This window comes from Convolutriloba macropyga, chromosome 5 (assembly GCF_964194025.1).
Source record: "Convolutriloba macropyga chromosome 5, txConMacr16.3, whole genome shotgun sequence".
NCBI lineage: Eukaryota > Metazoa > Xenacoelomorpha > Acoela > Convolutidae > Convolutriloba > Convolutriloba macropyga.
In genome coordinates this window covers 4,963,009-4,989,187 of record NC_134472.1, presented here as the reverse complement: position 1 = coordinate 4,989,187, position 26,179 = coordinate 4,963,009, and the positions used below count along the sequence as shown (strand labels likewise).

The following is a 26,179-nucleotide window of genomic DNA, read 5'->3' as shown; positions in this document are numbered from 1 at the left end:
GCCGTACTTCGTCAATTTTGACATTTGGTACGGTACCTTTATGTTGGAATATCTCCTCGTAGAGTAAACCGATTTTTGATCTGTTTGTTGATTTGAACTCAGCCTGAGCCGTACTTGAATCCCTGTAAATAGCGTTTTGTTTCTTTCAGCCGTTTTCGAGAAATTGGCCAGGACACATACCCCCATTTTTACCAATTCGTGTCCGGTACATTTCGTGTACGTACAGTTTAGACCAACAAAAAAGACGAATTTAGCCCCGAGAATTGGTTCTTTAGACTCCCCCGATAATGCGGATGATCAACATATATGTTTTATAGGGCATTTTTGGTAGTTTAGATGGTCAATTTTTGGTCTGCAAGTCACCTCTCCTCGTTTCTGACGGGATTCGTACGGTACCTTAAATATGCAATATCTCCTCGTAGAATGGACCGATTTAGATGATCTTTTGCCATAGAGCGTACTTTAAGGAGTACTGTTGTTGGTCCCAGTATGGTTGGTTTTCGATCGGCCAGTTTCGAAATATTGGCTGTTAAAGATACCCTCATTTTCACCTGCTGAAACAGGAGAACTGACCCTGTGAGGGGTTACGGAACTGTAGATGTTACTTTTAGACTTGTTTTGGTAGCTGCCCAGACTCAGTGTAGTTACAGAGCACGTGTCACAGAATCAGAATGGTAAATCATTATGTAAAATTATACTTGTTTATACTTATATAATACTATTATTCTAAGGTGAGGGCCTCGGGCCCGCATGAGGTGCACCACCCCCCCCTGCCCCGTTGAGACGCCGGTTAGTCGGTTTCCCCCCCGCTGGGATTTTGTGCACCTCATGTTGGGGACGTAGTTGGCGTGCTGTCGATTTTTCGGGCTCTCTTAAGAGGTCTGCTCGGTCTGGCCCAAAGTCTGCACAACAGTCTGGCAATGGCTCTGTTCGGTCTGGCCAATGGTCTCGAGAAAGTCTGTTCAGTCTGGCCAATGGTGGTCAAAGTCTGTTTGGTCTGTCTGGCCAAAAGTGGTCAAAGTCCGATCGGTCTGGCCAATACGTATCTTTGGCCAATACCTTCTTCATTCTCTTTAGGAGACCTAAAGCAGCCTCCATTTTCCTTTCGAGATTTAACTTTATAGTGTAATTTTTTTAAACATCATAATAATTAATGTCCAAATCGAACCAAACTCGGCATGGAGTGTCCCATGTGTACCTAGAGTGTAAAACAGAAAGAATTTTTGCCATAGCTTGCCTAGGAAAAAATTTAGCTTTTCATACGGAAATTTGCGATTTTCGCGATTAGCGAATTTTAAAAATAGGTCTTTTTCATCGGGTCAAGGAGTTGTCCAAATCTAACCAAACTCGGCATGGAGTATCCCATGTGTACCTAGAGTGTAAAACAGAAAAAATTTTTGGTATTGCTTGCCTAGGAAAAAAGTTAGCTTTTCATACGGAAATTTGCGATTTTTTCGAATAACGAATTTTAAAAATAGGTCTTTTTCGTATGGTCAAAGACTTCTTCAAATTAGACCAAACCCGGCATGGAGTATCCCATGTGTATCTAGAGTGTAAAACAGAAAGAATTTTTGCCATAGCTTGCCTAGGAAAAAATTTAGCTTTTCATACGGAAATTTGCGATTTTCGCGATTAGCGAATTTTAAAAATAGGTCTTTTTCATCGGGTCAAGGAGTTGTCCAAATCTAACCAAACTCGGCATGGAGTATCCCATGTGTACCTAGAGTGTAAAACAGAAAAAAATTTTTGGTAGTGCTTGCCTAGGAAAAAAGTTAGCTTTTCATACGGAAATTTGCGATTTTTTCGAATAACGAATTTTAAAAATAGGTCTTTTTCGTATAGTCAAAGACTTCTTCAAATTAGACGAAACCCGGCATGGAGTATCCCATGTGTATCTAGAGTGTAAAACAAAAAGAATTTTTGGTATTGCTTGCCTAGGAAAAAAGTTAGTTTTTCATACGGAAATTTGCGATTAATTCGAATAATTAATTTTAAATAATTTTTAAAAATAGGTCTTTTTCGTATGGTCAAAGACTTCTTCAAATTAGACCACACCCGGCATGGAGTATCCCATGTGTATCTAGAGTGTAAAACAAAAAGAATTTTTGGTATTGCTTGCCTAGGAAAAAAGTTAGCTTTTCATACGGAATTTTGCGATTTTTTCGAATAACGAATTTTAAAAATAGGTCTTTTCGTATGGTCAAAGACTTCTTCAAATTAGACCAAACCCCGCATGGAGTATCCCATGTGTATCTAGAGTGTAAAACAAGAAGAATTTTTGGTATTGCTTGCCTAGGAAAAAAGTTAGTTTTTCATACGGAAATTTGCGATTAATTCGAATATTTAATTTTAAATAATTTTTAAAAATAGGTCTTTTTCGTATGGTCAAAGACTTCTTCAAATTAGACCAAACCCGGCATGGAGTATCCCATGTGTATCTAGAGTGTAAAACAAAAAGAATTTTTGGTATTGCTTGCCTAGGAAAAAAGTTAGCTTTTCATACGGAAATTTGCGATTTTTTCGAATAACGAATTTTAAAAATAGGTCTTTTTCGTATGGTCAAAAACTTTTTCAAATTAGATCAAACCCGGCATGGAGTATCCCATGTGTATCTAGAGTGGAAAACGAAAAGAATTTTTGCTATGGCTTGCCTAAGAAAAAAGTTAGTTTTTCATACGGAAATTTGCTATTCTTTCGAGTCGTTAATTTTAAATAATTTTGAAAAATAGGTCTTTTTGACTAGGTCATAGAGTTATCCAAATCGAACTAAACTCGGCATAGAGTATCCCATGCGTACCTAAAGTGTAAAACAGAAAGAATTTTTGCTATAGCTTGCCTAGGAAAAAGTTAGCTTTTCATACGGAAATTTGCGAATTTCGCGATTAGCGAATTTTAAAAATAGGTCTTTTTCATCGGGTCAAGGAGTTGTCCAAATCAAACCAAACTCGGCATGGAGTATCCCACGTGTACCTAGAGTGTAAAACAAAAAGGATTGTTGCTATAGCTTGCCTAGGAAAAAAGTTAGTTTTTCATACGGAAATTTGCTATTATTTCAAATAAATAATTTTAAAAATAGGTCTTTTTCATCGGTCAAGGAGTTGTTCAAATTGAACCAAATTGATATCCCAGACTACCAGGAAAATTTAGGTTGTAATGCAAAAAGAATGGTCCGCCTAACTTTCCTAGAAAAAAAGTTAGTTTTTCATACGGAAATTTGCGATTATTTCGCATAGTTAATTTTAAATAATTTTGAAAAATAGGTCATTTTGATTAGGTCTTAGAGTTGTCCAAATCGAACCAAACTCGGCATAGAGTATCCCATGTGTACCTAGAAGGTAAAACAAAAAGAATTTTTGCTATAGCTTGCCTAGGAAAAAAGTTAGCTTTTCATACGGAGATTTGCGAATCTCGCTATTATCGAATTTTAAAAATAGGTCTTTTTCATCGGGTCAAGGAGTTGTCCAAATCGAACCAAACTTGGTATGGAGTATCCCCTGTGTATATAGAGTCTAAAACGAAAAGAATTTTTGCTATAGCTTCTCTAGGAAAAAAGTTAGTATTTCATACGGCAATTTGCGATTATTTCGTATAGTTAATTTTAAATAATTTTGAAAAATAGGTCATTTTGATTAGGTCATAGAGTTGTCCAAATCAAACCAAACTCGGCATGGAGTATCCCATGGGTACTTAGAGTGTAAAACGAAAAGAATTTTTGCTATAGCTTGCCCAGGAAAAAAGTTAGCTTTTCATACGGAGATTTGCGATTCTCGCTATTAGCGAATTTTAAAAACAGGTCTTCTTCATCGGGTCAAGGAGTTGTCCAAATCGAACCAAACTCGGCATGGAGTGTCCCATGTGTACCTAGAGTGTAATAGAAAAGTCATTTTTTCTATACTTTGCCTCTGGTAAAAGTTAGCTTTTCAGAACGGCTAACTTGCTTGAAAACTTTAGTAAAAAGTCTTCTATGAAAGTCTTATTTTTCGATCAGGTTTTGGTTTTATTTCATGTCTTCTCATGAATTCGTCATCTTTTTTGGGTTATAAAATCCCCAAGAAAACTGTATTGTCGTACAAATCGAGGTCGATTGAGAATCGAGAGCCAGATGTTCAGAAAGTGAGTAGTTTTTTTTTTGCATGTAAAAGCATGTATGCCTCAATGCCAACAGGTAATAGTTCGGGAAACAACCAGATTTTCCTGCTGGCATTGGAATGAGGGCTTGTGAGTAGTTATATAAAGCAAAATTTTTTGATGTAAATCCTTTTAAAAAAGTCTTCAAAAGTTTGCACAAAACGCAAAGTTTTTTTTCGCACAAGACGCCAAATTTTAAAGTCTCACTAATTTCGATAATGTTTGCTTTTTCTCAATTTTTGGCACAAAACGCAAACATACTAGTCCAAACAGTTCTGAATCTGCAAAAGAATTGGCCAGAATAAGTGTTTTGAAAGAAAAGTTAGAGTTGTGGTGGAAATTGCAATTTGCCGCACTTGACGCTAAAACCAAAAGGTTCAATATTTTCGTTAATTTTTGCTTTTTCTCGGGTTTTGGCAAAAAACGCAAACATACTAGTCCAACCAGTTCTGAATCTGCGAAAGTAATGGTCAGAATAAGTGTTTTGGGAGAAAAGTTAGATTTGTGGTGGAAATTGCAATTTGCCGTATAAGACGCTAAAATTTAAAGTCTCAATGTTTTCATTAATATTTGCTTTTTCTCGGGTTTTGGCACAAAACGCAAACAAACTAGTCCAACCAGTTCTGAATCTGCAAAAGAATTGGTCAGAATAAGTGTTTTGGGTGAAAAGTTAGATTTGTGGTGGAAATTGCAATTTGCCGTATAAGACTCTAAAATTTAAAGTCTCAATGTTTTCATTAATATTTGCTTTTTCTCGGGTTTTGGCACAAAACGCAAACATAATAGTCCAACAAGTTCTGAATCTGCAAAAGAATTGGTCAGAATAAGTGTTTTGGGAGAAAAGTTAGATTTGTGGTGGAAATTGCAATTTGCCGTATAAGACGCTAAAATTTAAAGTCTCAATGTTTTCATTAATATTTGCTTTTTCTCGGGTTTTGGCACAAAACGCAAACATACTAGTTCAACCAATTCTGAATATGCAAAAGAATTGGTCAGAATAAGTGTTTTGGGAGAAAAGTTAGATTTGTGGTGGAAATTGCAATTTGGCGCACTAGACGCTAAAAATTAAAGGCTCAATATTTTCGTTAATTTTTGCTTTTTCTCGGGTTTTATCTCAAAACGCAAACATACTCTTTCAACCAATTTTGAATATGCAAAAGAATTGGTCAGAATAAGTGTTTTGGAAGAAAAGTTTCAGAAATCTTGTAACTTCTCTTTTTCAGTAAAAAGTCTTCTCTAAAAGTCTTCTATTTCTCGAGTTGTAGGTGATATGAGATATGTCTGCTTTTTCTTAGTTCTTAGTAGTTTACCAGTTTGTAGCATCTGCATTCAGTCTGATTTGAGTCTAGATATTGCCAAAAGGGTCACTTTCGAGAAAAACTTGAAACTTCTCTTTGTCAGTAACAAAAAGTCTTCTCTAAAAGTCTTCTATTTCTCGAGATGTAGGTGATATGAGGTATGTCTGCTTTTTCTTAGTTCTTAGTAGTTTACCAGTTTTTAGCATCTGCATTCAGTCTGATTTGAGTCTAGATATGGCCAAAAGGGTCACTTTCGAGAAAAACTTGAAACTTCTCTTTGTCAGTAACAAAAAGTCTTCTCTAAAAGTCTTCTATTTCTCGAGATGTAGTTGATATTACATATGTCTGCTATTTCTCGATTTATGGCACAAAACGCAAACAAATGGATGTAATCAATTCTGAATTTGCAAAAGAATTGGTCAGAATAAGTGTTTTGGAAGAAAAGTTAGATTTATGATGGAAATTACAACTTGCCGTATAAGACGCTAAAATTTGAAGTCTCAATGTTTTCATTAATATTTGCTTTTTCTCGCTTTTTGTCTGAAAACGCAAACATACTAGTTCAACCAATTCTGAATATGCAAAGGAATTGGTCAGAGTAAGTGTTTTGGAAGAAAAGTTAGATTTGTGGTGGAAATTGCAATTTGCCGCACTAGACGCTAAAACTTAAAGGCTCAGTTTTTTCGTTAATTTTTGATTTTCTCAATTTTTGGCACAAAACGCAAACGTAATGGTCCAACCAATTCTGAATACTCCGAAGAATTGGTCAGAATAAGTGTTTTGGAAGAAAAGTTAGATTTGTGGTGGAAATTACAGTTTGCGGCACAGGACCACCACCCTAAATTTTTTCTGTGACAACTCTCTTTATCTACAACTTTGAAAATACTGTTATGCGGTTTTTCGTGAGCTGACTTGTGCGGCTGAAAAACTGCTGTCAGTATTGAATAAGTTAAACGGTAAAGTTACCACAAAAAATGGAAATTTCTCTATAATAGTTTTAAAAAAATGTCTTCTCGAAAAGTCTTCTATTTCTCGAGATGTAGGTGATATGAGATATGTCTGCTTTTTCTAAGTTCTTAGTAGTTCATCAGTTTGTAGCATCTGCATTCAGTCTGATTGGAGTCTAGATATGGCCAAAATGGTCACTTTCGAGAAAAACTTGAAACTTCTCTTTGTCAGTAACAAAAAGTCTTCTCTAAAAGTCTTCTATTTCTCGAGATGTAGGTGATATGAGATATGTCTGCTTTTTCTTAGTTCTTAGTAGTTCATCAGTTTGTAGCATCTGCATTCAGTCTGATTTGAGTCTAGATATGGCCAAAATGGTCACTTTCGAGAAAAACTTGAAACTTCTCTTTGTCAGTAACAAAAAAGTCTCCTCTAAAAGTCTTCTATTTCTCGAGATGTAGGTGATATGACATATGTCTGCTATTTCTCGATTTATGGCACAAAACGCAAAGAAATGGATGTAATCAATTCTGAATTTGCAAAAGAATTGGTCAGAATAAGTGTTTTGGAAGAAAATTTAGATTTGTGGTGAAAATTACAGTTTGCGGCACAGGACCACCACCCTAAATTTTTTCTGTGACAACTCTCTTTATCTACAACTTTGAAAATACTGTTATGCGGTTTTTCGTGAGCTGACTTGTGCGGCTGAAAAACTGCTGTCAGTATTGAATAAGTTAAACGGTAAAGTTACCACAAAAAATGGAAATTTCTCTATAATAGTTTTAAAAAAATGTCTTCTCGAAAAGTCTTCTATTTCTCGAGATGTAGGTGATATGAGATATGTCTGCTTTTTCTAAGTTCTTAGTAGTTCATCAGTTTGTAGCATCTGCATTCAGTCTGATTGGAGTCTAGATATGGCCAAAATGGTCACTTTCGAGAAAAACTTGAAACTTCTCTTTGTCAGTAACAAAAAGTCTTCTCTAAAAGTCTTCTATTTCTCGAGATGTAGGTGATATGAGATATGTCTCCTTTTTCTAAGTTCTTAGTAGTTCATCAGTTTGTAGCATCTGCATTCAGTCTGATTGGAGTCTAGATATGGCCAAAATGGTCACTTTCGAGAAAAACTTGAAACTTCTCTTTGTCAGTAACAAAAAGTCTTCTCTAAAAGTCTTCTATTTCTCGAGATGTAGGTGATATGAGATATGTCCGCTTTTTCTTAGTTCTTAGTAGTTCATCAGTTTGTAGCATCTGCATTCAGTCTGATTTGAGTCTAGATATGGCCAAAATGGTCATTTTCGAGAAAAACTTGAAACTTCTCTTTGTCAGTAACAAAAAGTCTTCTCTAAAAGTCTTCTATTTCTCGAGATGTAGGTGATATGAGATATGTCTGCTTTTTCTTAGTTCTTAGTAGTTCATCAGTTTGTAGCATCTGCATTCAGTCTGATTTGAGTCTAGATATGGCCAAAATGGTCACTTTCGAGAAAAACTTGAAACTTCTCTTTGTCAGTAACAAAAAAGTCTCCTCTAAAAGTCTTCTATTTCTCGAGATGTAGGTGATATGACATATGTCTGCTATTTCTCGATTTATGGCACAAAACGCAAAGAAATGGATGTAATCAAATCTGAATTTGCAAAAGAATTGGTCAGAATAAGTGTTTTGGAAGAAAATTTAGATTTGTGGTGAAAATTACAGTTTGCGGCACAGGACCACCACCCTAAATTTTTTCTGTGACAACTCTCTTTATCTACAACTTTGAAAATACTGTTATGCGGTTTTTCGTGAGCTGACTTGTGCGGCTGAAAAACTGCTGTCAGTATTGAATAAGTTAAACGGTAAAGTTACCACAAAAAATGGAAATTTCTCTATAATAGTTTTAAAAAAATGTCTTCTCGAAAAGTCTTCTATTTCTCGAGATGTAGGTGATATGAGATATGTCTGCTTTTTCTAAGTTCTTAGTAGTTCATCAGTTTGTAGCATCTGCATTCAGTCTGATTGGAGTCTAGATATGGCCAAAATGGTCACTTTCGAGAAAAACTTGAAACTTCTCTTTGTCAGTAACAAAAAGTCTTCTCTAAAAGTCTTCTATTTCTCGAGATGTAGGTGATATGAGATATGTCCGCTTTTTCTTAGTTCTTAGTAGTTCATCAGTTTGTAGCATCTGCATTCAGTCTGATTGGAGTCTAGATATGGCCAAAATGGTCACTTTCGAGAAAAACTTGAAACTTCTCTTTGTCAGTAACAAAAAAGTCTCCTCTAAAAGTCTTCCATTTCTCGAGATGTAGGTGATATGACATATGTCTGCTATTTCTCGATTTATGGCACAAAACGCAAACAAATGGATGTAATCAATTCTGAATTTGCAAAAGAATTGGTCAGAATAAGTGTTTTGGAAGAAAAGTTAGATTTATGATGGAAATTACAACTTGCCGTATAAGACGCTAAAATTTGAAGTCTCAATGTTTTCATTAATATTTGCTTTTTCTCGCTTTTTGTCTGAAAACGCAAACATACTAGTTCAACCAATTCTGAATATGCAAAGGAATTGGTCAGAGTAAGTGTTTTGGAAGAAAAGTTAGATTTGTGGTGGAAATTGCAATTTGCCGCACTAGACGCTAAAACTTAAAGGCTCAGTTTTTTCGTTAATTTTTGATTTTCTCAATTTTTGGCACAAAACGCAAACGTAATGGTCCAACCAATTCTGAATACTCCGAAGAATTGGTCAGAATAAGTGTTTTGGAAGAAAAGTTAGATTTGTGGTGGAAATTACAGTTTGCGGCACAGGACCACCACCCTAAATTTCTTCTGTGACAACTCTCTTTATCTACAACTTTGAAAATACTGTTATGCGGTTTTTCGTGAGCTGACTTGTGCGGCTGAAAAACTGCTGTCAGTATTGAATAAGTTAAACGGTAAAGTTACCACAAAAAATGGAAATTTCTCTATAATAGTTTTAAAAAAATGTCTTCTCGAAAAGTCTTCTATTTCTCGAGATGTAGGTGATATGAGATATGTCTGCTTTTTCTAAGTTCTTAGTAGTTCATCAGTTTGTAGCATCTGCATTCAGTCTGATTGGAGTCTAGATATGGCCAAAATGGTCACTTTCGAGAAAAACTTGAAACTTCTCTTTGTCAGTAACAAAAAGTCTTCTCTAAAAGTCTTCTATTTCTCGAGATGTAGGTGATATGAGATATGTCTGCTTTTTCTTAGTTCTTAGTAGTTCATCAGTTTGTAGCATCTGCATTCAGTCTGATTTGAGTCTAGATATGGCCAAAATGGTCACTTTCGAGAAAAACTTGAAACTTCTCTTTGTCAGTAACAAAAAAGTCTCCTCTAAAAGTCTTCTATTTCTCGAGATGTAGGTGATATGACATATGTCTGCTATTTCTCGATTTATGGCACAAAACGCAAACAAATGGATGTAATCAATTCTGAATTTGCAAAAGAATTGGTCAGAATAAGTGTTTTGGAAGAAAATTTAGATTTGTGGTGAAAATTACATTTTGCGGCACAGGACCAGTACGCTAAAATTTCTCTGAACTTTCTTTATCTGCAACTTTGGAAATACTGTTATGCGGTTTTTCGTGAGCTGACTTGTGCGGCTGAAAAAGTGCTTTCAGTATTGAATGAGTTATACGGTAAAGTTACCACAAAAAATTGAAATTTCTATAATAGTTTTAAAAAAATGGTCTTCTCGAAAAGTCTTCTATTTCTCGAGGTGGTGATATGACATGTCTGCTTTTTTGTAAGTTTTAGTAGTTTGCTAGTTTGTACCATCTATTTCTATTCTAATTGGAGCCTAGATGTGGTAAAAAATTTAAACTTGCCTAAAATGGAAACTTCTCTATCATGAAAAAAGTCTTCTTCAAAAGTCTTCTATTTTTTAGTATTTTTTCAATGTATTCGTTAATGTTTGATTTTTGTCGCTTTCTGGTACAAAACGCAAACAAATTAGTCCAACCAAATTTGACTATGCAAAAATTGGTCAGAATAAGTGTTTTGGAAGAAAAATTTCAGAAATCTTAAAACTTCTCTTTGTCAGTAACAAAGTCTTCTCTAAAAGTCTTCTATTTCTCGAGATGTAGGTGATATGAGATATGTCTGCTTTTTGTTAGTTCTTAGTAGTTCATCAGTTTGTAGCATCTGCATTCAGTCTGATTTCAGTCTAGATATGGCCAAAATGGTCACTTGCGAGAAAAACTTGAAACTTCTCTTTGCCAGTAACAAAAAGTCTTCTCTAAAAGTCTTCTATTTCTCGAGATGTAGGTGATATGAGATATGTCTGCTTTTTGTTAGTTCTTAGTAGTTCATCAGTTTGTAGCATCTGCATTTAGTCTGATTTGAGTCTAGATATGGCCAAAATGGTCACTTTCGAGAAAAACTTGAAACTTCTCTTTGTCAGTAACAAAAAGTCTTCTCTAAAAGTCTTCTATTTCTCGAGATGTAGTTGATATGACATATGTCTGCTTTTTCTTAGTTCTTAGTAGTTCATCAGTTTGTAGCATCTTCATTCAGTCTGATTTGAGTCTAGATATAGCCAAAATGATCACTTTCGAGAAAAAATTGAGATCTCTCTTTGTCAGTAACAAAAAGTCTTCTCTAAAAGTCTTCTATTTCTCGAGATGTAGGTGATATGAGGCATGTCTGCTTTGTCTTAGTTCTTAGTAGTTCATCAGTTTGTAGCATCTGCATTTAGTCTGATTTGAGTCTAGATATGGCCAAAATGGTCACTTTCGAGAAAAACTTGAAACTTCTCTTTGTCAGTAACAAAAAGTCTTCTCTAAAAGTCTTCTATTTCTCGAGATGTAGGTGATATGAGATATGTCTGCTTTTTCTTAGTTCTTAGCAGTTCATCAGTTTGTAGTATCTGCATTCAGTCTGATTTGAGTCTAGATATGGACAAAATGGTCACTTTCGAGAAAAACTTGAAACTTCTCTTTGTCAGTAACAAAAAGTCTTCTCTAAAAGTCTTCTATTTCTCGAGATGTAGGTGATATGAGATATGTCTGCTTTTTCCTAGTTCTTAGTAGTTCATCAGTTTGTAGCATCTGCATTCAGTCTGATTTGAGTCTAGATATGGCCAAAATGGTCACTTTCGAGCAAAACTTGAAACTTCTCTTTGTCAGTAACAAAAAAGTCTTCTCTAAAAGTCTTCTATATCTCGAGATGTAGGTGATATGACATATGTCTGCTATTTCTCGATTTATGGCACAAAACGCAAACAAATGGATGTAATCAATTCTGAATTTGCAAAAGAATTGGTCAGAATAAGTGTTTTGGAAGATAAGTTAGATTTATGGTGGAAATTGCAATTTGCCGCACAAGACGCTAAAATTTAAAGGCTCTGTATTATCCTCAATGTTTGCTTTTTCTCGGTTTTTGGCACAAAACGCAAACATACTGGTCTAACCAATTCTGAATATACAGAAGAATTGGTCAGAATAAGTGTTTTGGAAGAAAAGTTGGATTTGTGGTGGAAATTACAATTTGGCGTATGAGACGCTAAAATTTTCCGTACAATTCTCAATGTTTTCGTTAATTTTTGCTTTTTCTCGATTTTTGGCACAAAACGCAAACATACTGGTCTAACCAATTCTGAATATGCAGAAGAATTGGTCAGAATAAGTGTTTTGGAAGAAAAGTTGGATTTATGGTGGAAATTAAAATTTGCTGTACAAGCCGCTAAAATTTAAATTCCCAATATTTTCGTTAATGTTTGCTTTTTCTCGCTTTTTGGCGCAAAACACAAACATACAACTTTAATGAGCTCTGAATCTGCAAAAGTTTTGGTCTGAAAAAGTGTCTTGGATCGATAAACTTGTCAGAAGAAAAATCTGCAAAATGTTTCAGGTGTCGAGAAAAACTTCTGGAAAAGAAAATAGCAAACAAAAACAGACTAGGAACGAGTATCGGAAACCAATTGCATTCAGATTTGCCAAATTTGCACCGTCTTCTAAGGGTTCTTTTTCAAAGGCAAAGATGGAGATTAGAGAGCTTTACCCATTGGTGGCAAACGTCTCGTTTTTTCAACTTCGAAAAAACTCAGATCTTCTTAGTGGTTGGATGAACTTCAAAAATCCAAAAGATTGTGCGTTGACGTACGATCTTGTCAACAACTGTCCACAAAATGGAATTGTGGTGGACAAAATGGGAGACTGCCAGGCAGCAGAGTTCAAAGAAAGCTTGACAACGCCGAAATGTCAATTTCGAAAAAAAATGGTTCCTTTGCAAAACTTTTCTGAAAATGTTGATCAAACAGAACTAAATTTATTGTAACCAAAAGCATTTGCAGAGCGTAGACTCATTCATTATTGTCGTCTGGTAGATTCTTTTGAATTTCTTTCTCGAACGAACCTAGACGAAATAAAAAGTCTTCGCTAAAAGCCTTCTATTTTTCGAGATGTAGGAAGTCTTATTGAGTTTTATTCGTTAATGTTTGCTTTTTGCTGCTTTTTGGTGCAAAACGCAAACACACTAGTGCAACCAGTTCCGAATCTGCAAAAGATTTGGTCATAAAAGGAGTATTGGAAGAAAAGTGGGATTTGTGGTGGAAATCACAATTTGCCGTATAAAGCGCTAAAATTTGAAGTCTCAATATTTTCGTTAATTTTTGCTTTTTCTCAATTTTTGGCACAAAACGCAAACATACTGGTCTAACCAATTCTGAATCTGCAAAAGATTTTGTCAGAATAAGTGTTTTGGCAGAAAAGTTAGATTTTTGGTGGAAATTGCAATTTGGCGCACTAGACGCTAAAAATTAAAGGTTCAATATTTTCGTTAATTTTTGCTTTTTCTCGATTTTTGGCACAAAACGCAAACATACTGGTCTAACCAATTCTGAATATGCAGAAGATTTGGTCAGAATAAGTGATTTGGAAGAAAAGTTAGAGTTGTGGTGGAGTTTGCAATTTGCCGCACAGGACGCTAAAATTTAAACTCTCAGTGTACTGTCTTTATCTGCAACTTTGAAAATGCTGTTATGCGGCTTTTCGTGAGCTGACTAGCGCGGCTGAGAAACTGCTTTCAGTATTGAATGAGTTATACGGCAAAACAGTAAAGTTACAACAAAAATTGCAATTTATCCATAATAGTACTAGAAAAAAATGGTCTCTAAAAGTCTTCTATTTCTCTAGATGTAGGTGATATGAGACCTATCTGCTTTTTCGTAGTTATTAGTAGATGACCAGTTTGCACCATCTGTACTCAGTCTGGTTTGAGTCTAGATATAGCCAAAATGGACACTTTCGAGAAAACTTAAAACTTGCCTTTGTCAGTAAAAAAAAGTCTCCTCTAAAAGTCTTCTATTTCTCGATTAAGGTGATATGAGATATGTCTGCCTTTTCTAAGTTCTTAGTAGTTCATCAGTTTGTAGCATCTGTATTCAGTCTGATTTGAGTCTAGATAGGGCCAAAATGGTCACTTTCGAGAAAAACTTGAAACTTCTCTTTGTCAGTAACAAAAAGTCTTCTCTAAAAGTCTTCTATTTCTCGAGATGTAGGTGATATGAGGTATGTCTGCTTTTTCTTAGTTCTTAGTAGTTTACCAGTTTGTAGCATCTGCATTCAGTCTGATTTGAGTCTAGATATGGCCAAAATGGTCACTTTCGAGAAAAACTTGAAACTTCTCTTTGTCAGTAACAAAAAGTCTTCTCTAAAAGTCTTCTATTTCTCGAGATGTAGGTGATATGAGATATGTCCGCTTTTTCTTAGTTCTTAGTAGTTCATCAGTTTGTAGCATCTGCATTCAGTCTGATTTGAGTCTAGATATGGCCAAAATGGTCACTTTCGAGAAAAACTTGAAACTTCTCTTTGTCAGTAACAAAAAGTCTTCTCTAAAAGTCTTCTATTTCTCGAGATGTAGGTGATATGAGGTATGTCTGCTTTTTCTTAGTTCTTAGTAGTTTACCAGTTTGTAGCATCTGCATTCAGTCTGATTTGAGTCTAGATATGGCCAAAATGGTCACTTTCGAGAAAAACTTGAAACTTCTCTTTGTCAGTAACAAAAAGTCTTCTCTAAAAGTCTTCTATTTCTCGAGATGTAGGTGATATGAGATATGTCCGCTTTTTCTTAGTTCTTAGTAGTTCATCAGTTTGTAGCATCTGCATTCAGTCTGATTTGAGTCTAGATATGTCCAAAATGGTCATTTTCGAGAAAAACTTGAAACTTCTCTTTGTCAGTAACAAAAAGTCTTCTCTAAAAGTCTTCTATTTCTAGAGATGTAGGTGATATGAGGTATGTCTGCTTTTTCTTAGTTCTTAGTAGTTTACCAGTTTGTAGCATCTGCATTCAGTCTGATTTGAGTCTAGATATGGCCAAAATGGTCACTTTCGAGAAAAACTTGAAACTTCTCTTTGTCAGTAACAAAAAGTCTTCTCTAAAAGTCTTCTATTTCTCGAGATGTAGGTGATATGAGATATGTCTGCTTTTTCTTAGTTCTTTGTAGTTCGTCAGTTTGTAGCATCTGCATTCAGTCTGATTTGAGTCTAGATATGGTCAAAATGGTCACTTTCGAGAAAAACTTGAAACTTCTCTTTGTCAGTAACAAAAAAGTCTTCTCTAAAAGTCTTCTATTTCTCGAGATGTAGGTGATATGACATATGTCTGCTATTTCTTAGTTCTTAGTAGTTCATCAGTTTGTAGCATCTGCATTCAGTCTGATTTGAGTCTAGATATGGCCAAAATGGTCACTTTCGAGAAAAACTTGAAACTTCTCTTTGTCAGTAACAAAAAGTCTTCTCTAAAAGTCTTCTATTTCTCGAGATGTAGGTGATATGAGGTATGTCTGCTTTTTCTTAGTTCTTAGTAGTTTACCAGTTTGTAGCATCTGCATTCAGTCTGATTTGAGTCTAGATATGGCCAAAATGGTCACTTTCGAGAAAAACTTGAAACTTCTCTTTGTCAGTAACAAAAAAGTCTTCTCTAAAAGTCTTCTATTTCTCGATATGTAGGTGATATGAGATATGTCCGCTTTTTCTTAGTTCTTAGTAGTTCATCAGTTTGTAGCATCTGCATTCAGTCTGATTTGAGTCTAGATATGGCCAAAATGGTCATTTTCGAGAAAAACTTGAAACTTCTCTTTGTCAGTAACAAAAAGTCTTCTCTAAAAGTCTTCTATTTCTCGAGATGTAGGTGATATGAGGTATGTCTGCTTTTTCTTAGTTCTTAGTAGTTTACCAGTTTGTAGCATCTGCATTCAGTCTGATTTGAGTCTAGATATGGCCAAAATGGTCACTTTCGAGAAAAACTTGAAACTTCTCTTTGTCAGTAACAAAAAGTCTTCTCTAAAAGTCTTCTATTTCTCGAGATGTAGGTGATATGAGATATGTCTGCTTTTTCTTAGTTCTTTGTAGTTCGTCAGTTTGTAGCATCTGCATTCAGTCTGATTTGAGTCTAGATATGGTCAAAATAGTCACTTTCGAGAAAAACTTGAAACTTCTCTTTGTCAGTAACAAAAAATTCTTCTCTAAAAGTCTTCTATTTCTCGAGATGTAGGTGATATGACATATGTCTGCTATTTCTTAGTTCTTAGTAGTTCATCAGTTTGTAGCATCTGCATTCAGTCTGATTTGAGTCTAGATATGGCCAAAATGGTCACTTTCGAGAAAAACTTGAAACTTCTCTTTGTCAGTAACAAAAAGTCTTCTCTAAAAGTCTTCTATTTCTCGAGATATAGGTGATATGACATATGTCTGCTATTTCTCGATTTATGGCACAAAACGCAAACAAATAGATGTAATCAATTCTGAATTTGCAAATGAATAGGTCAGAATAAGTGTTTTGGAAGAAAAGTTATATTTATGGTGGAAATTGCAATTTGCCGCACAAGACGCTAAAATTTAAAGGCTCAGTATTATCCTCAATGTTTGCTTTTTCTCGGTTTTTGGCACAAAACGCAAACATACTGGTCTAACCAATTCTGAATATACAGAAGAATTGGTCAGAATAAGTGTTTTGGAAGAAAAGTTGGATTTGTCCTGGAAATTACAATTTGCCGTATAAGACGCTAAAATTTTCCGTACAAGTCTTAATGTTTTCCTTAATGTTTGCTTTTTCTCGATTTTTGGCACAAAACGCAAACATACTGGTCTAACCAATTCTGAATATGCAGAAGAATTCGTCAGAATAAATGTTTTGGAAGAAAAGTTAGAATTGTGGTGGAAATTGCAATTTGCCGCACAAGACGCTAAAATTTAAAGGCTCAGTATTATCCTCAATGTTTGCTTTTTCTCGGTTTTTGGCACAAAACGCAAACATACTGGTCTAACCAATTCTGAATCTCCAAAAGATTTTGTCAGAATAAGTGTTTTGGCAGAAAAGTTAGATTTTTGGTGGAAATTGCAATTTGGCGCACTAGACGCTAAAAATTAAAGGTTCAAGATTTTCGTTAATTTTTGCTTTTTCTCGATTTTTGACACAAAACGCAAACATACTGGTCTAGGCAATTCCGAATATGCAGAAGAATTGGTCAGAATAAGTATTTTGGAAGAAAAGTTAGAATTGTGATGGAAATTGCAATTTGCCGCACAAGACGCTAAAATTTAAAGGCTCTGTATTATCCTCAATGTTTGCTTTTTCTGGCGCAAAACACAGTCATACTGGTCCAACCAGTTCTGAATCTGCAAAAGAATTGGTCAGAATAGGTGTTTTGCAAGAACAGTTGGATTTGTGGTGGAAGTTACAATTTGCCGTATGAGACGCTAAAACTTAAAGTCTGAATATTTTCGTTAATGTTTGCATTTTCTCGCTTTTTGGCGCCAAATACAGTCATACTAGTCTAAACAGTTCTGAATCTGCAAAAGAATTGATCAGAATAAGTTTTTTGGAAGAAAAGTTAGATGTCTGGTGGAAATTACAATTTGCCGTACAAGCCGCTAAAATTTAAAGTCTCAATATTTTCGTTAATGTTTGCATTTTCTCGCTGTTTGGCAAAAAACGCCGTCATACTGGTCCAACCAGCTCTGAATCTGCAAAAGAATTGGTCAGAATAGGTGTTTTGCAAGAAAAGTTGAATTTGTGGTGGAAATTGCAATTTGCCGCACAAGCTTTCAAATATAAAGTCTCAGTTCCGTGTTTTCGTTTATTTTTGATTTTTTTCTCGATTTATGACACAAAATGCAAACAAACTAGTCCAACCAGTTCTGAATCTACGAAAGAATTGGCCAGAATAAGTGTCTTGGAAGAAAAGTTACATTTGTGGTCGAAATTAAAATTTGCCGCACTAGACGCTAAAAATTAAAGGCTAAGTATTTTCGGTAATTTTTGATTTTTCTCAATTTTTGACACAAAACGCAAACATACTGGTCTAACCAATTCCGAATATGAAAAAAATTCGGTCAGAATAAGTGTTTTGGAAGAAAAGTTAGATTTGTGGTGGAAATTACAATTTGCCGTATAAGACGCTAGAATTTAAAGTCTCAATGTTTTCGTTACTGTTTGCTTTTTCTCAATTTTGGTGCAAAACGGAAACATATTAGTCCAACCAAATCTGAATCTACAAAAGATTTGGTCAGAATAAGTGTTTCGCAAGAAAAAATGAATTTGTGATGGAAATTGCAATTTGCCGTACAAGCCGCTAAAAATTAAAGTCTCAATATATTCGTTAATGTTTGCTTTTTGCGCTTTTTGGCGCAAAACACAAAGATACTAGTCCAACCAGTTCTGAATCAGCAAAAGAAATGGTCAGAATAAGTGTTTTGGAAGAAAATTTAGATTTGTGGTGAAAATTACAGTTTGCGGCAGAGGACCAGTTCGCTGAAATTTCTCTGAGAACTTTCTTCCTCTCAGTGTACTGTCTTTATCTACAACTTTGAAAATACTGTTATGCGGTTATTCGTGAGCTGACTTGTGCGGCTGAAAAATTGCTCTCAGTATTGGATGAGTTATACGGTAAAGTTAGCACAAAAAATTGAATTTTCTCTATAATAGTTTAAAAAAAGGTCTTCCCCAAAAGTCCTCTTTTTCTCGAGGTGGTGATATGAAATATGTCTGCTTTTTTCTAAGGCTTACTAGTTTTCTAGTTTGTACCATCTGTATCTATTCTAATTGGTGCTTAGATTTGGTCAAAAATGTTTTGCTTGATTACGGCAAGACTGTAAACTCGCCAGAAAAAATATTGTGTTCCAAATTTAATTACTTTTCTAATCGGTGAAATTGACAAAATTTTTAAAATTCCTCTCAGTTACAGAAGTTTTTTTTTCTCTGAGATTCCTATTTTTTGAGGAATGCCCATTGTTAGTTATGTCTCGGAGTTTCGAACAGTTCACTATATGTAACCTCTATAATCGTTCCTGGTTGATATTATTTTATAAAAGATATTGATAAAACTCAATAACCTCGTTGTTTTACCTTCAGAAGTATGAAGCCTCAGAGTGTATTGGACTCACAGGATGCAACTGAGTCACAATGTTCTCAACGACGGATAAACAAAGGTGTGAAATTGGTTGGAAATGATCCGGAGCTCGAAAGGAAAGCTAAAAAGCTGATGTGGTTCTTCGTCAGCCCCAACGAGGTTAAACCGTTTGCGCTATCGTGTAATGATGGATTCTGGCCTCAAACTATCAATCTTGCTGACAGAATGGAGATGAAGAAACCGAACTTCGTTCAATTTACGTCCGCAAAAATGGGTGATTTTCTTGGGGAATTTGTGTGCAAAGTGAAAAGAAAGTATGAAAAGCAAACATGCGAAATGATATCAGCCGAGAGAGCCAGGAAATTGGACATGGCATCTACAACAATCCCTGATATCAGGTTTCCTATTATGTACTTTTATCTCTCGCTTTGACTTCGGCAAGAGCTTAAATAATCAATCGCATTGTTTTTCTGGCTTCAATTTTCTTTCCAATTGTAATTTCTCGCTGTATTGATTTATGATATCTTTTTTGTCCTGCAGGTTGTTTAAGACGTCTTCCAATATAAAGGTTCTTTTTAGAGTCAACGGGAACTTTTCACTCATTAACGAGCCTACTAATGCAGAAAACGTACCACCGGATAACCATGATGAAACGATTGTAATTGAGCCTGCAAAAAAGAAGAGAAAGGACAAAAAATCTACCAAAGATGATGCGGTTGCAGATCCGATAGTGGTTCTAGGAGATCTTGACGCCAATACCCCTAAAAATTTGGAAAATGCTGAGGTTAGATTAATTGATTTAAAAATATGGAAAAAATAATAATGTTAAAAAATTTATTCAGCGATTATTGTTGTCAGCGATTTATTGTTGTCATTTCCTTTTTATAAGGACGAGAAGGACTCTGATGAAGTTCAATGCCAAGAGTTGATGGAGTTTGTTGCCCGAAAGTTCCATGAGATGGCAGAGGTCAATCAAGAGCATGCCAGGAAGCAGGTGAAAGAGGCTGCAAAGTTTAAACATAAATTTCTCGAACTGCTTAAGACGAATGGTAACCAAGAGAGTGCAATAGTTAATAGCAGTTCCGTCATGCTAGACGATGAAACGCAGAGTTGTGAACCTGTGATGTTCGAAGGCGAAGACCTGACGAAGATTGTTGCGTCAGATGGTCCTTCATGTTTTGGCCGCCTCCTGGGATCAAAAATATTTGGAAGTGACAAAAAATGCACTCTGACATTTGAGCGGCTAGGGAGCAAGTACAACCGAAAAAATGGGAGAAGAACCTGTTTAAAAGAAAAAGAGAAACTGTTCAAAAGTTCGTATTCTGTTATTAAAAGTTCCAGTTTTTTGTTTAAAACTAAGGATTTTTCGTCACTTTTACTTCATTTATGATTTCAGCTCTAGATTAGCTCTTTATTTTCATCAAGTTTTTTGGATGAAAAGTACTCTTTTTTTCAGAAGTTGTCAGGCAGAAGTTCCCAAGCAATCCCGATGAAGCAGTAGCAGAGGCTATCAGAGGGGCCAATCAATACGGCAGCGAAATGAAAGCATTGTTATCGCTGGTAGATGAACACCAAAGACAAAATGACCAAAATAACGACAATTGATTTGCTGTTATTGTTGATAAGCTGAAGATATGATAATCAACTTTTCGGCATTTGGTGCTATATTTTTATCTCTGAAATAAAATTAGTTGACCAATGTCTGATATTTTGATTTGTTTGATTTTGATCTTCTTTAAAATGCTGTCAAATTTTCAATTGACCGTCAGTTGATTTTTACCAGTCGATTTGCTTTTTCTAAGCACAGTCAATCCCAGTCAATTGATTTTCTGCTCTGATTCTATCAATATGATTGAACGCTGTTGTTGTAGCCATTTGAAGGTTAGCTTGTTTTCTTCAGGTGTGATATAGTTGAAATGGGAAAAAATCTTGGCAACAAAAACGGACAGAAATGTCAAGCTAAAAATAAATCCCGCAGAACGATTACCAGTTGTCTGGACTCCTCATCAGATGAAGACAATTTTGAGATGCAATTAGCGGGCTGGCAATCAACTCCTATTAATCTCAAGAAACAAGAGTTTGAAAATTTCAAAATGAGAATTAACGACTGTATCGTATCACACAAAAAGAAGTTGAAGCGCATCCGTGATGAAGAAAAAGCGAATAACGAGGAGATGATAAATGTGCTGAATGTGGTCATGAAAGGCAAGGAGCCTAACGTAGATAATGTATCCAACCATGAGGCTATAATGTGGAACGGCAAAAATCTTTTGGAATTATTTGCAGGTCCTGAGCCGTCAAGATTTGGGCGACAGTTGGCTGTTGAAATGTGGGGTAGCAGAAAAGAATCGCTGTTGAAAACCAAGATGATTGGACCAGTGCGCTGCAGAAAAGAATGTAGGACACCTTTAGATGACAAAAATCGTACAGTATTTGAAAAAGTGGTGAAATTGAAGTATCCGAAGACACCGTCGTTTGCTTTTTCTGAAGCAAGAAAGTCCGCAAACCAAATGGGATTGGATTTTCGTGCTCCGCTTGGTGAAAAAATGGAGGAAGTTCCAATTGATCAATAGAAGATGAGTCAAATATGCAGCTGTAATATCTTTCGTCTGGTGAAATTTTATTTTCAGCTGTTGCTTTCCAATTTTAGACATCTCTAATTCTACTTGCTGTCTGATATCTTGATAAATGATGTTTCTGAAACCATGTTAGCTGTTTTCTTGTAGAACCTGCGTAGCTGTTTTGTTGACTTCATTTACGAAAATTGACTTCCTTCAAAAACTTTTGTTCTAGATTTTATGGTTTAGTTAAAAAGTTAATTTCATGCGGTGTTTCAACGCTTGAACATTACCATTCTTCGGATATTTTTATGCCACTGATTTTTTCTCTTCAGGTATGCAGAAATGTTTTGCGATTGCCCAGGCAGACGCACAAGTAACAAATTCAATCATCAAGGTTGGTTCCTTGGTTGTAGCGCCTATGGTTGAAATGCTCACTGCAAGCGAGTACGGGAAAAAGTTGGAAGAGGACTCTCGGCTTCAAGAATTTGACACATTGTTGAGAAATTGCTACGCGGATGCTCGCTTGTCGGGGTTTTCTTTCGAGCCTGATCAATTTGGCGGATATGGGTTGTTTTATAAGGGTGACCGTTTGCTGAAACCAGAAACTACTTTCCCAAGAACCTACTTACCGGGAGTGGTTGGTTTCATTGAAAAAATTCCAGAGAAGTGTTTGGATAGCTTTGCTGATATCTCTCTCTTCCGAAGAACAGATGTCTGCAAGTTTGATAGAGTGATGGTTGGTGCTACACGATTTGCTAATCACAGCTGTAGGCCAAATTGCAGGTACAGCATTTGCGATACTGGCAAACGCAAAATTATAAAATTAGAGATTCTCCAAGCGATTAAAACTGGAGAAGAAATTACAGTTTTCTACTCCTACGGTGACTTTTTTGGCGAAGGAAACCAACACTGTGGTTGTCCACATTATGATTTGCATCTAACACAACGCTTGGAAGTTCTTCCCAGCTGCTCAAATGATTTGGTTTTCACAACTGGCCCGCGTAACTATGAAGTACATAAAAAAAGGAGGAGATTATTGGTGTCAAATTTTCAGAAGCATAAAAAAGTTAGAAAAGAGGAACTAAGAAAGTTTTCCAACAGTAGTTCCGAAGGTTGCTCTTGTTCTTCCGCTGACGAACAGATTGTTGATGAAGCAACCTGCGATCGGATTAAAGTTTATAAAACTCCGGAAGACAAGGAAAAGAAAGACAACGCTAACTGTAATGACTTTGCTGATGGCCATAGCACTGCTGACCAAAGTGCAATTGATGGTGATGAGCAAGTTGATGGCGATGACTGTGCTGTTGACGTTGTTAATAATTGTGGTGATGATGATGACTACTCTGAGGATAGAGGAGATGCTGACGTTAATGACCATGATGATGATGCTGATGATGATAATGATGATGATACTGATGACGACGTTGATGATGATGATGATGATGATGATGATAATGATGATGATGATGATGATGATGATGATGATGATGATGATGATGATGATGATGATGATGATGATGATGATGATGATGATGATGATGATGATGATGATGATGAGGATGATGATGATGATGATAGTAATGACCCTGATAATGATAATGACCAATTTGATGACAATGATGGCGAAGTTAATGACGATAATTTGACCGAAGTCACTATTCAAGATAATTTTGCGCTCAGTAATACTCACAGCGTCGATTTTGTTAATATTAGAAATCATGAAATAGCTCCTAGATTCATTTCCTCTCCTCAGAGCAACCCCGAGGGCTTAAGTTTCAGTGTCAGCACGATTACATGCATTGACGAAAACAATTTTTCCAATTCTTCTCAAAATAGTGACGCAGATAACCAACCGAACCTCAACCAGGTATCAAATGAAAATTTTCTCCTATGTGTAAACGAAATAATAGCAAAGCACGGAACCTCAGATGCCGACGCAAATGACTGGTTGAAATTAATTCGAAAAACTTTCCCCGAGAAAAACTTTCCAAGTTACAAAACGATCAAAAAGCGATACACTTTTTCGAAAAAAGATGAAAAATTACAGAGTCTGCAGTGCGCAAAAGGGGAGCTTTGGAAGTTAGATTTTGTATCCGAAATCAAGCAAGTGGTTGAGGACAATTTTGATGAAATTTGGAGTTTTTCGGCTTCGCGAAACAATGAAACTGATCTACAGCTTCCAACTTTTTTCAACGAAGAGCTTGAAAGTATGAGAATTTTCCTGTTGTTGAACTCTGACGGTGTACGTATTATTAATTCTAACAAACAGTCACTTTGGCCTATCTGGTTCGCAATAGCAAATTTGCCGCCCATCAAAAGATGCATGTACAGAAACATTGTACTTGCGCGTCTCTGGTTTGGGAGAGGAAAACCAAACTGGGATTGTGTCTTCAGTGTGAGTGTTTTTGCTTTATTTTCTTTATTTTCTTTGATTTTGTTTTGAGTAACAATTTGTTTAGGAACTAAAAGATGATCTGAAGATACAATTAGAAGTGCGAGGAAAAGGAAAGTTTTGGAAAGCCGAGTTGAAAGTTGTACTTCTTATAGCTGATTTACCGGCAAAGTCTTCCATTTTAAATATGCAGCAGTTCAATGCTTATTATGGTTGCACATTGTGCTTTGCAAAATGTTGTAGAGGAGAAGGTCGTTCATTGTTTTACCCTAATTGCTGCTCTCCAATGAGGTCTTCTACCACACATAAAAACCTCCAGTCAATTGCTCAAAGAAGAGGAAGCCCCCATTATGGTGTTAAGGGACCCACTGAGATATTCGACGTTGTTCCACATCTTCCTCTTACTGCCCCAGTGGATTATATGCACCAGGTTTTGATTGGTGTCACCAGAATCGTTCTTCTTGGTGTGAAATCTCAAATTGGAACTTCAAACCTGGAAATTTTTAACAACTCCCTCAAAAATTTGAAGGTTTACTTTTAACTGTGTTTTAATTTTTTTTCTTTGTGTTCATGATTCTAATTTTTTTTAGCTTCCAGACAATTTCAAGCGAAGGCTGCGACCGCTTGCAGAACTCGAGTTTTTCAAGGCCAACGAGTTTAAAGTCTGGCTCCTGTATGTGGGCCCTGTTTTGTTCAAGAGTTACATTCAAAGTGAATTGTACGAGCGGTTTCATTTACTGAGTTATGTCACGCGGTTACTCCTCATTTCCAAGAAGTATGCCGATGAAGCTCACAAATTAATCAAAGTTATCCTTAAGAAAACCGAAGAAACTTTTGATTCCCAAGTTTTCACTGCAAACGTGCACTCTTTTAATCATTTGGCGTGGCAGGTAAAAAATTTTGGTCCGCTCTGGTGTACGTCTGCCATGATGTTCGAAAGCGCAAACTATCTTCTTCGGACAAAGTTTACGGGAACTGTAAACCATTTGCGACTGATTGTTGAACGCTACCTCAGAAATAAAGCTGACCGTCGAAGATTGCCTGAAAAAGATGCTCTTGAGAGTTTTTGTTTGGAGCTCCGACGCGAGAAAACATAAGAAGTTCAAAAAGATTCCAATACCTCAGGGAAACTGTTTTTTGAGAAATTCAGATACAAAACTTTTACACTTCGTGCTTCTAAGTATGAGAATGCAAATTCATTCATTTCCTTCATGCACAACAATCTCGTGTCTTATGGTATTGTTCGTTCTTTTTACAAGTTATCTGGCGCAAATTACGCAGTTGTACAGCGGCTAAAAGTTAACTCGTCAGGAAAACCCAGCTTATCTTCTGTTGACGTTGTATCGTTCTTAGAGGTTACTGAGACTGCAGAGGAGTTAGAAATAGATACTTGTGCAATAATTCAAAAATTAATGAAGATTAGACTTACGGCAAAAACTTTTATTGTTCCTCTAATTGAAATGTTTGAGCATGATTGACCTTTCTATTCACCCTTTTGTCTTGAAAAACTTTTGACGACTAAAGCCTTTATGATGGTGAAATCTTGCTTCAAAAGTGTGTCTGATTCAGTTTCATTTTTATATATTTTTTCAGAAATAAATGGATGAAAACAATGAAAATAGAGTTCTTGAGAAAAAAAATAAAAAACGTGGGCCGAGAAGTGCTGCCAGCAAATTGAACAGAAAACAGAAGTACCGGGAGAAACAGATCGGCTTATTCCGACAGCGAGAAAAGTCTCAATTGGAAGAGATCAAGTGCTTGAAAAAAGAATTACTGGAAGCAAACCAAACAAATTTGAGAGGTGGAAAGAAATCAAACAAATGGCAGACCGTTGCACGGGTAAGATATAAAGATTTAAATCTTAGTCTCACTCGGCTATTTTTAGTACAGTTTTTTTCAATTTTTCTAGAGCTTTCTTCAAAATCAACCAAAATGTGCTCGTATAGCGCTTCAGACGGAGCGTAAGGAGAATCACAACGGAAGAGTACCACGGAAGGCTGTGATTGAAAAACTTCCTGCTCTTGGAAACTTTGACGCTAACAATTTCAAAATCAGAAAGAACAGAAGTCTTGGCAAGGGAGCGTTCGGAGAAGTTTATGCTTGTAGTTTTGGGTATGGTGATAAACTACAATGCGTTCTCAAAGTTGCAAAGAAGTACGGAGAAGAAGACCTAATGTTGGAGGGCAGAATACTGAAGAAAATTTTTGACGATTCTTTTGACGAAAGACAAAAGTTGTTCCCGTTCGTTTTTGGCTATAACGTTAAAGCTAAGGGGCTTGTTTGCGAGCGGTTTTTCGGATTTTCGATCAAGCAGCATGCAGTTAGTCGGGCAAAAAACGATTGGGTGAAGCGTCTGATTGAAGTTAGTAATGCAATTGAGTTTTTACATTCGAAGGGAGTTTTGCATTTAGACATTCATTCCAGAAATGTTCTGGCATCGGAGGAAACATCTAAACTGATTGATTTTGGAAAGGCTACGTTGGTAGCTTTTCCCATTACTTACAACCT

General features: G+C 35.9%; 1 long non-coding RNA gene across 1 annotated transcript in view; it reads right to left on the bottom strand.

The window, feature by feature from the left end:
• LOC142339737 (uncharacterized) overlaps positions 1-26,179 on the bottom strand; it is a 31,664-nt gene that overhangs the window by 4,627 nt on the left and 858 nt on the right. The gene's annotated exons all lie outside the window — the stretch shown is intronic.